The sequence below is a fragment of the Poromitra crassiceps genome (genome assembly GCF_964638095.1).
Source record: "Poromitra crassiceps genome assembly, chromosome: 10".
Classification (NCBI taxonomy): domain Eukaryota; kingdom Metazoa; phylum Chordata; class Actinopteri; order Beryciformes; family Melamphaidae; genus Poromitra; species Poromitra crassiceps.
Window position 1 is genome coordinate 11,110,230 of NC_139631.1, and position 12,500 is coordinate 11,122,729.

Consider the following 12,500-nt stretch of genomic DNA (forward strand, 5'->3'; position numbering starts at 1 on the left):
AATTACTGTGTCAGAGAGAGATAGGCCCACACACACACACGCGCGCACGCACGCACGCACGCACGCGCGCACACACACACACACACACACACACACACACAAAACACACACACAAAACACACATCAACACGCATGCTACTTTATAAGTAAGTATGATTAAATAAAATAAATTATAAATATATACAAAAATAAAAAAATTATCTTTGAACGATTGTGCAGAATTATGTTGATTTCTGAGCCAAATTTCTTTCTACCAATGGTACTGCCTTGTTAGATTGTAAACAATTAAAAAAATGTCATTCCAAAGTGTAAATCATTTGGATGGATATAGCTAGTGAACAGTGCTGGTCAAGCCATCTCACTTGTGATTACTATAACAGAATAAAATAGAACTAATGTTGTGAGTAATTTATCTGTCCTATGATACGTATTGTCATGTTTTTGTATTGGAATATAATGAATTATGATATATCGTCCCTGATATATTAGTAGATTGATTACTAACATAGTAATTTGTTTTTACATAATTTAACTCAACCAACTTTCTCTCTTTTAAGATGAACCGCACGCACACACACACACACACACACACACACACACACACACACACACACACACACACACACACACACACACACACACACACACACACACACACACACACACACACACACACGTGCAATCCAACCCCGCTGCCCTCCCCAGGGCTGAGAGAAATTAGTGCCACCTGAAGCGGAACCCTGTCCATCACAGTGGGGCCCCCCAATGCCCCACAGGTGTCCGTTAACATGCCTGAGGGCCCCCCTGCTCTCCAGGTGGCCATTCATACGCCTGCAGCAGGAGACATCAAAACAAAACACCCTGCCGGGCAAACCTCACAGCTAAGAATACACATGCATTTCTCTGGAGTGCACGGCACAGCTTTTGGAGCAGGGCTTCTAAAACTGCTGCTTGGGAGCCACAGCAGGAGTACCACTATGTTTCAGTAAGACTATTACTGTGTTTGAGCGTCAGGGTAGTGTAGTGGTAGATTCCCTGCCTACCGACACGAGGGTCGCAGGTTCGCGCCCCCATGTTACTTCCGGCTTGGTCGGGCGTCCATACAGGCAAGATTGGCTGTCTGCAGGTGGAAAGCCGGATTGGGGGTATGTGTCCTGGTCGCTGCACTAGCGTCTCCTCTGGTCGGTCGGGGCGCCTGGTCGGGGCGGAAGGGAACTGGTTAGAATAGCGTGATCCTCCCATGTGCTACCTCCTGCCGGTGAAGCTCCCCGCTGTCAGGTGAAAAGAAGCGGCTGGCAAGTGTGCATGTGTCGGAGGAAGCATGGTGCTTCTGGTTCTCCCCAGATCGGCAGGGGGTGGAGCAGCAACCGGGGCAGCAGGGGGAAATTGGCCAAGTACAATTGGGAAAAAATCTGGGGGGGAAAAGAGACTATTACTGTGTTAAAGACACCTCGGAACTCGAGGGAAAAATGAGCTCTGACTTGTAAAAAATGAATTGAACGCTTGTCGATGTCAGAAATTCGGGGATCATTTCAGAGCTCCAGTTTGTCCGATTTGACATCATCAGTGTTTGTTGACTTAATTGGAGGTGTAATTATACAATGTGTTTATAGTTCGCTCTGGTTATACTGTAGCAATATGTTGAATTCAAGGGCTATTTTACCAATCAAATTAGCTAGACGTTTGTTTTGAACAGCTTTTGGCTTTTACAGTATATGACATTTTAGAGGGCTTTCATTTTGAAATGCTACATCAGAATGAAACTTTCTGAGAGCCACTGTGAGGTGGTCCACTGTGAGGTGGTCCATTGTCATTCTAAATCTAGTCACACATCTGACTATGGCTGGGTATTGGCAAGGCCCTCACGATACGATACGTATCACGATATATGGGTCGCGATACGATTGTATCACGATACATTGCGATACAATACATATTGCGATATATTGCAATATTCTACACAATTTACTCAAAATTAAATAACAGAGCTAAAGATACAACACACTGTGTACCACCCAGGTAGTGTAATAATATGTACATCACTTTATACTGATAACTTAGTGGACAAATTTAGTCAAAACTACTGAGTGTTGAGTGTGTTACTGAACGCACGGACATAAAAAGTATTCTTATTGTGTCACTGAACACACGGCTGTGCAAAAACATCGATATGGGAAATATCGATACAGTATCGATTAGGGGTGGGAATCACCAGATGCAGATGCCCGGTGGCCTGGCATGGTCTGCAAAAAACAACAACGATACTTGGCGTCCAAATATCGATACAATATCGTCAGGCAAAATATGGTTCGACAATCATTAGGGTGAGGAAAACAATTAAGTAGCCTTTAGCTCTTCAACAGTCAGTGACAGGTCAAACTGTAGCCAATCAAATCACTTCAAAGTTTAGACAAAGTGACAACAGATCTCATACATAATAATAAACTTTATACAATTACAAAATCAAGTATAAAAAATATACATTTAGAATAGGTTTCTAATAGATATATAGAAAAAGTTTAAACTTCAGCTCTAGATGAACACCATAAATAACTCAATCTACCCCTCTTACAACCTTTGGTGTGCGTTAGTTTTCCTTTGATATAAAACACTAACTCAAACAGAAACCAAGTCACTAAAGTTACTACATCCCCACTTTTGTCAAATGCCTCTTCAGCTTTTTATCCTACCCAGATACACTCCCAGTCCCAATCCCAACACTGGCCCATGGCTGCATGCCTCCTCTCCGTCTGTGAGTTTGTCCTGGTGCTTGATCTGCAGCACATCAAGCGTGAAGATGAACACATCCAGTCTATTTAAGAGGCAGGTGGAGCAAGTGCTGGGAAACAGAAAGAAAGAAAAAACTGTGTGTGTGTGCGTGTGTGTGTGTGTGTGTGTGTGTGTGTGTGTGTGTGTGTGTGTGTGTGTGTGTGTGTGTGTGTGTGTGCGCACGTGCACGCGCATGTCCGCATTCGAATGAGAGAGAGAGAAGAGAGAGAGGTTGAAATCTGGTGAAATCTCTGAAGAAATGCCAGCTGGCTCTAATTTAAAGAAGACTTATTTATTTATTTATCTAACTATAAATGTCTGTATGTCTGTATGTATGTACAGTATGTATGTATGTATGTAGCCTATGTATGTCTGTCCGTCCTTCGCATATCTCCACAACTGTTCGTCCAATCAACTTCACACGTTGGGAACCTGAGGTAGTGCAGTGTCGAATTTGGTGCAATTTGGAAACGCACATAGTAGGACTAGGAGCGCTTGTTTTCTTGCAGCTGATGTCCCGAATGAAAATGCAGCAGAATCAACTGTGCTTTCTATTAATCGAGATCACAATTTTATTTCGATTAATTGTGCAGCCCTAACAGACATACAGACAGACAGACAGACAGACAGAGACAGACAGAGGCACATACAGACAGACAGAGGCACAGACAGACAGAGGCACAGACAGACAGACAGACAGACAGACAGACAGACAGACAGACAGACAGAGACAGACAGACAGACAGACAGACAGACAGACAGACAGAGGCACAGACAGACAGACAGACAGACAGAGGCACAGACAGACAGACAGACAGACAGACAGACAGAGGCACAGACAGACAGACAGAGGCACAGACAGACAGAGAGACAGACAGACAGACAGACAGACAGACAGACAGACAGACAGAGGCACAGACAGACAGACAGATAGACAGACAGAGGCACAGACAGACAGACAGATAGACAGACAGAGGCACAGACAGACAGAGGCACAGACAGACAGACAGAGGTACAGACAGACAGAGGCACAGACAGACAAAGGCACAGACAGACAGAGGCACAGACAGACAGACAGACAGACAGAGGCACAGACAGACAGACAGACAGACAGACAGACAGACAGACAGACAGACAGAGACACAGACAGACAGAATAAACAGCAGAGCTCTCAGTGTCGCCCGTGAAGAAATTCTTGTCTTTGATGTGAAGCCGTGTGACCTCGCGGCAGTCTGAGGAATTGAAGCGCCATCCAAACAGACGTCAACACCGCTAACACCCTCAAGGTCATTGTGTGTGTGTGTGTGTGTGTGTGTGTGTGTGTGTGTGTGTGTGTGTGTGTGTGTGTGCGCACATGCCTTTGCGTGCATGTGTAAATGTATAGGCTATATGTGCTGGAGTGGATCTGGATGGACTTGCACCCCAAACCGCTGCTCTTGGCATGTCAGTTAAGTGTTTTCACGGATAGCATTTGGAAGCAGGATTTAGGAGAGGCAGAACTGGTTGTAAAGCAGTGGGCACTTGTCCATGTTTTATTAACATGGCTTCTTTTGAGGGGGAAAACCTAAATTGTAGATAACAGATAACAAAAACAGCTTAACTAAGCTAAATATGTAGTAACTGTAGGAGTTCCAATGCAACATGTACTGTAAACGGCAGTGAAGTGATGCCTCCTGGAAGACAGGAGTTTTTCATACGATATGTCCTTCGCGTTGAATACTATCTTATAAAGACTAGTGGAATAGCCATGCTGCTGTCCAGTGTAAGTCTGCCCTCTTCCCGAGACTCATAAATGCCGCGGTCGGATTTGTGAAACACACATTTACCTGGAGCTCAGGTCACTCCCTGACTGCGGACGCCCGGCTCCACCCCGGCTAATTCACGTGGTGAAGGCTGTGCAGCCATATACCTAATTAAAAAATCCGGCTCCGGTAGGTCACCCACAAGGGTGCTCTTTACACTTCCTGAAAGATTCAGCGCAACCACATGTAAAATGGCATGGCTGTGGACGAACACAATTCTGCTCACTCACTCACATGCAGACAGACACTTTACATTCTTATGATAGGATATGTATATTTGCACAGGTGTACAGGTACGTTGGATGATGGTTAACAGTTCTTAGTTGGTCTAAGAATCCCGCACAATGGTCTTGTAACTTAGCATCACCACAGGAAGACCAAAATGCAGATCAGATTCAGGAAGTTCAATGCAATTATTCATAGGTTTTGCGTATGAGCCTCCCCTATAACGACATCTTGCGGCAGTAGAGTTTTGGAGTTAGTGTAATATGGTTTTGGTTCTGTCAGTCCTTATTTTGGACCAGGGACCACGGCAGGTGGCTGTACGAGTGATGTACTTATAGGATATTTTATTATGATGAATGAGCAAGTTTTTAACACTTGTCAAAATTGTTTTTTTAAGTGCATTTCTTTTTGTCATTTCTTATTTTTGTTATTTCCCCCACACTTTCCACACTTACTGTAAGCAACCGTGCCAATGTCCTTTGGTGTTCTTTCGTGTTCTGGCCGAGCCCAGCTGAGTGAGTAGAGGAGCCATGCCGCTACACCTTGACTACAATGCTCTGCCCACTGGTAAACAGCGGTGTCCCCTTGCAGCTCGTTTATTTAGGAGTGTGTTCCAGCCCAAACAGGGATTAGGACAAAGCCTAGCGCTGCCTCTTTTAGACCACTAAGTACTTTCTGCTGCTGCTGCTCAAGGCTGCTCGGCGGCTGAAGGCTATGGACAGCTGTGTGTATGTACTGTATGTGTGTATGAAAGACAGAGAGAGATGGAGAGAGAGAGAGAATAATAGAGAAATAGAGTGTATGAAGAGATAAGAATGTCAGAGAGGAGTAGGAGGGAGGGAGGGAGGGAGAGAAAGAAAGAAAGAAAGAAAGAAAGAAAGAAAGAAAGAGAGAAGAAAGAAAGAAAGAAAGAAAGAAAGAAAGAAAGAAAGAAAGAAAGAAAGAAAGAAAGAAAGAAAAATAATAATCAGAGCAGCTCTCACACAGTGACGAGTGAGCAGCACTTCAGATGTGTCAGATAAAACCCTGGCTGGGGGCGAGTGAGTGGAACCTTGTGTATGTGTGTATGTATTTAATGTGTGTATGTACAGTATTAAATGTGTGCATGCTCGGAGCTCAACGAAAGCCTCAGGGTTGATATATTGTGATTGGCTTTAACAAACGATGACGCGCAGAGAAAATAAATCAGCCCCGAGCAGAGAGCACTCCATTCAGATATGCAAAACTTAATCGTGCATGTCTGATCAAACTGCCAGCTCTTGGAATTGTCTGTGGATGCCTCATCTGATTGTGATAGGTGAGAGAACACTACAAGTACGGTGCCCCCTGGGGGACAAATGATAAGTACGGTGCCCCCTGGGGGACAAATGATACCCATCCACAGACATCCTCGCTGGTCCACAAGGGCACAGGTGCAGCTGACGATCTGCAGTTCTTTATGATGCTACAGTAGGCTATATAGTTCTCCTTGGTACTTCCATAGTGCAATGTGTGGGACAGATAGCTAGCTACGTAGCTAGGCAAGGAGAGGGTTTGCAGGCATAGAACATAGTCAGAAATGTTTTAGGGGGGGGGGGGGGGGTGTTGACTTTGTCATTCACATGATCATGCATGTACAAATTATTATGATGCAGTTACTGGCTGCCATTTCATTTTTTCCTGAACTTTTCACACATCTTCTAGCTAATTTTAAGGCCTCAATGTTTAACCAGGTCAAAAGAGACCAACTTCCAGTACCCAGGCTATTGCCAGTAACGTATGCTGTGTAAAGTGGGATTCCCTGTCTTGATCACAAGCCAGACCTTAAGACTGGAAATTCACCTGGTTCACAATGTTTCTCTAGAGAAAGAATAGAAATGGGAGCATTATGGCACAGAAGAGAATGATTGTGAACACTTTGGTTGGTATCTACAACAAATCCATAACAACAGTCTTTGGGGTGAGATGTAATGGAAAAGCAAAAGGAGGCTACTTTTTTCCACTCTCAAGTTCATGACCTCATCAATAGCTGCTTTCCTCTTCTACGCACACGCACACACACACACACACACACACACACACACACACACAGGCGCGCACACACACACACACACACACACACACACACACACACACACACAGGCGCGCACACACACTGCAGTGAGTACTTCAAGGTAGAGCCTCGTCACGTTGAAAGATGCTGTTGCTAGCGCACCTGTGTGTGCGTGTGCATGCGTGTGTGTGTGTGTTGGAAAACACCTTCTCGTGTTTCAGCAGTAATGGCCCTGCTGAAACATGTGTCTCCCAGTCAACAGTTCCAGGTTGCTGTTGAATGCAGACACCACACAGCAGTGTTTCCTGAACAGTCAGGGTGGCTCGCCTTGCCTATATAGGCTGGCCGATAATATCTCAAATATATATAATATGGTCTGGGATTTTATTGCAATATTGTGAAATTACTCCAATGTTAATTCTTCCTGGTTTTAAAGGCTGTAAAGGCATATTAGCGTGGTCCTGCTGAGAATGAAAAATGAAAAATTATTGCATACTGATTATATTTTATATGAAAAATGATCATTCCTTATTTTCAAATGTTTTCCTGTGTGTATATCTTATGAAAGTACAAATACTTATCCCTAAAATATCATCAGATTATGGATATTGAGGTATTAGCCTGTTCCTGCTGAGTAAAATGAAAAATTAGTGCATACTAATACACACATTACTGATTACTTTACACTACTAACGGATTTACTTTCCACTTTATAATTTGAGAATGTTTTCTGTTTTGCTCCATCTTCTGCTGTATACACTGTGCTGTATACTTACACTAAGTCAAATTCCTCGTTTGAAATCAAATTACTCACTATGGCTATTAAAATGAATCTTGAATCAATAATGAACACTGCTCATTTTCAAATGTTTTCCTGTATGTAAATATCTTATGAAAATACAAATACTCATCCCTAAAATATCATCAGATTATTGATAATGAGGTCTTAACCTACTGTGATATTTGATTTGATTTTTGATTGTTGTTTTTGCTTAACACAGAATTTGAGGAACAACCATGTTAAATGTGCATATAGCGGTTCTACAAATGTGTACCGTGAGAAGTTTGGCTTGCATTTGTATGCAACTGTCAATTTTACCGTTTTTTTGAGCAGAGCATATTTGTTGCCAAAACTTTCATACTTGAGAACATAGCATTCACAAGGGTTTTGTCACATAACTGAAGCAAATGCCTTATGTATCGCTTTCCCCAGCATAAATATGATCTTAATGATTTTCCACTGAGAGCTTTAACATTAAAGATAAATCAGACACGGTTAGCTTCACCCTGCCCTTCCCAGAATGAGCTTCAAGAGCAGAAGGACGAAGGTGTAAACATAACAGATACCATAATCAATAACTCTGAAAGTTGTAATTTCCCCCCATCAGTCCAGACCAGTTTCTGGATAAGTAGGATAGGTAGATGGAGTGAAAATGCTGTTTAAACATTTATAAAGATGGCAGGAGCATTCTGTGGAAGAAATGACATCTAAAATGGAAAAGAAAACTTTGGTCTTACCTACAAATGAGGACTTGATGAGAGTTGAGTTTCACGCTCAGCAGTTCAGACTGTCCTTGCACAACGCCACGATCCCTCTCTGCATGCACGCACACACACACGCACACGCACACGCACACACAGACACACACAGACACACACACACACACACACACACACACACACACACACACACACACACACACACAGTTAGAAAAATACAGATGTTTTCAAAGACAGAGGTTATTCAGCATTCGCAGTTTGACAGTGTAAAAGACACACTGCCATCTCGTTCTCACCCAGCTCCCATGGATCTCATACATTTGTGGCTCATTTTGTCCGGTGTGTGAAGTGCAGTTAAATGGAAGATAAACAAAGTTATACAATTCAAAAGGAAGTTGTATAACTCTCTTTATAACTCTTCTCTAATACAGACGCACAGGTTGCATGCCAAGGATTACACATTGACTATATCTTGTGTGTGTGTGTGTGTGTGTGTGAGAGAGAGAGAGAGAGAGAGGGAGGCGTCAGGCTGTGCTGATTCCCACCTGTAGAGTTGGAAAATTAAACCCAAGTAAGAAAGTCTTTATATAAACATGACAAATCTGGGTGGGTCTATTTCTCCATCTCTAAGAAAACACAGCCTCCAAAACACTGTAACTCACACTGGATTCATTTCACACAACATTTCATTTTATTGCCACCCAATAAACCACTCCAGCCTCGTGTGTGTGTGTGTGTGTGTGTGTGTGTGTGTGTATGAGTGAGAGAGAGAGAGAGAGAGAGAGAGAGAGAGAGAGAGAGAGAGAGAGTCTGTTTGTCTTTGTGTGTCCCTGTCCGTGTCCTCGTCTGCATGTGTGTCCCCTATAGTCAAAGCGACCGTTAGGACAAAGAGGTCACTTCATATTTGCCGTTAAAAAGGTCAAATTGTCTATAAATCAAAGCCCTAAAAAGTTTATATCTGTCTCAAAACCACTGGTGGAAAAAGAAATTAAAATTAGTGCATTTACCCAAATAAAGGCACCATTCAGTTCCTGACAAAGCAAATGACGTGCCGCTTGGTGATTGCTATAGCTCGACAAATACAGAGTAACACCTCTAGCACTCCAAAAATACTGTCAGTAAAATAAAGTACAAGGGATGAGAAAAGTCCAAGTACCTAAGCTTTTTCATGTCAAAGTAGTCATGAGGTGACATTAGCACCTGCAACTGCCAATTTTTTTAAATAATTGACCTTAATCTAATAACAGCCTGTAATGTAATAAAATCTAATGTAATAAAGGTCCATAAAGTAATAAAAACCTTGAACCTGTAATGTACCATAATAACTAATTAATAACCATAATAATTATTACTTTAATGACCATTTATTACACTAGGCATCTCGCACCCGCAGCGCGGCCTCGCCCGTAGCTCACTTGCTCTTATGACATCACTGATGACCACTGCGTGTCGCCTGCTCTATGACATCGTAATTAGGGCAATCACCTAATTAAAAAATCCGGCTCCGTCAGGCCACCCGCACTGGCCAGGGGCGGAAGCCATCGTCTCCGTCTGGTTCCTCCCGATTCTACACCCATCGCTTATAGCCTCACACTGATGACATCACTGATGACATCATCACTGAACTATAGCCTCAGCCTTAGGGCAATCAGCCGGCTCTGTCAGGTCACCCGCACGGGTGCCCTTTACACACCCTGAAGGTTTCAGCCCGATCGCACGTAAAACGGCCTAGTTGTGGCCGACACATAACTTGAAGCACAGCCCACCTACAGTACTACATTTTATAGATGGATAGATAGATAGATAGATAGATAGATAGATAGATAGATAGATAGATAGATAGCCACAGATGATCTACATGTCTCACAAAGCACGTTACAATAATTCAACAAGTATTCCTGAGCAGCAGAGAGTAGCACAGAGTATCAATACATCAGCAAAGGCCCTCCAAGTATTACAAGGGAGGGATACACGCTTTTCACAGAATTGTCAGTCCCGTCCCAGTGGTCCTGTCAGCCACGTCCCACTGCAACAGGAAGTGAGCTGGGGTTCAATTTAGAATGTTGATGTTGTCAAGTTAAAAGCGTCTATAAGCAGCACAAAGCACAAATGAATCAGAATGACCTCTACGGAAAACATCAAGATGAAGTTCAAATTTATGGTAGAGCAACATCAATCACTCAGACTCATCTCTTTGGCTCCGGCGCTGCTCTACTGACAACGCGCATGTGTTTAATATTGGCTGAACTAACAGCCATTCTCCACTTGTGGTCAAACTGACTCAGCCAATCAGAGTGACGAGGATGAATGTGCGTGGTTAATGTTTGGATAAGGGGGCTTTCCATTCCAGGCAGCACAGCTCAAACTTGATAAAGTCCCACTTTCATGCTCACAGTTTCTGTTTATGTTTTGTGTTCCCAAATGAGTTTTCCTATCTGTTTCTCCTTGACCTGACCTGAGTGACAAAAACAACAGAGAAACGTATACCGTGTAAATGTATACCATGCAGCGAGTGTATTACACTTTACATAACAGTTTGACACTTAAAGACCCTGACAACCAAAATGCACAAAAACCTTCTATGTAGCTAATTTAGGGGTCTTAGGCCTTGGCCACACTGATCCGTCAGAAAATGGACAGAACGGATAGACGGATAGATTTATGTCCGTTGCATGTACAAGTAACCTACTTGTACAGGAGGTGGCGGTAAGCACCTTGAAGGTGTCAGCGACCCGCCTATAAACCGAGAGAAGAAGAAAGCTGGCGTCAGCTAGCTGTTAGCTCTGTGCGCTACGTTACTTATGTGGCAATAAAATGCCACCGAATGACCAGATTAGATGGTGAAATCAGACGGTGACACTGACTATCACGTTGTACAACAGCGGGATGGTGTACACAGCATTAATTATAGCCTCCTTCACTGCCTCGGCCGCCATCTTTGAAAAGTTGAAACAAATCTCGGAACGCCTCCTCTCGAGACCTCGACTCTGATTGGCTAAACGGACAGTGACTATCCGACCATCCGACTCTGCATCCGACCATCCGATACGTCCATCCAGAAAAAGTTCATCCCTCTTCAACTTTCTGTCCATCAAAACGTATGCAAATTTTCTGGATACTGAGTGCTCCACGGACAGTCGGACAGCTGTCATTGAAAATGAATGGAAGTGAACAGAGAAATGAACGCACACGGACAGACACCACGGATCAGTGTGGCCAAGGCCTTAATTGTAAGCATCTAAAAGTTGCAGACATTAGTTTCAACCCAAGTCCTAAATACTGCCATTTTGCTGTTTTTAGTCTAGCTTGACTTCCCTCCCTGCCTGCCGGGAGAGAAGTCTGGCTGCATGGGAACCGGCTGCTGGTATAAGCTCTGCCATTGGTGCCGTCCATTTCCCTGCAAGCTCTGCCATTGGCTCCAACCTGCTCTGACTGACCGGCTGCGACCATAAATGGATTTCCTTCTGCTCCCTCTGTGAAGAAATCTGTCTATCTCAAATGTCTCTGCCGCTGTGTGTGTCGAATCTGTCGATCTCAAATGCCTGCGCCGCTGTGAAACAACATCATCAACAATGCTTGCTTGTTGCTACACGCTGAAAATGATTGGATCTGGAATGTGCCTGCTTGGTACTTTCGGTGTTTGGTTGTAAAAGTAAACAGAGCCTTTTTCCCCCCCGCTATACCAGAGTGCCACCAGCCAGGACAGCCAGACTCTCCCCCAATGTAGGGAGAGTCTGGCATGCCGCATGAGTGCCAACACTAGGGTGTTGGAGTGCACGGTACTTAGTGATCCTCATGTTCAAATCTTATCACGTAATAAACATTTATCAATCTTATATAGAAGCTCTCTGTTGTGTGTCAAAGCTGAGATTTATTTATGTTTGTATTGATTTATTCATTATATTTGTACATTATTTATTTATATATTTATATATTATTTATTTATATATTTATTATGTCAACAAGTCGGAATATTGCCATTATCACAATATCACGATATGATTTTTTTGACGATATGAATATGAATTGTACCAATATTATCGTGAATGATACGATGACGATACGACAGGCTGCGTAAACACTGGAGAGTCAGCCTCTATTTATGATCTTATATTTGTTGTTTCTCTCTTATTATTTTTTTAACTGTATAATTTGTTGTGTGATGTTGATAA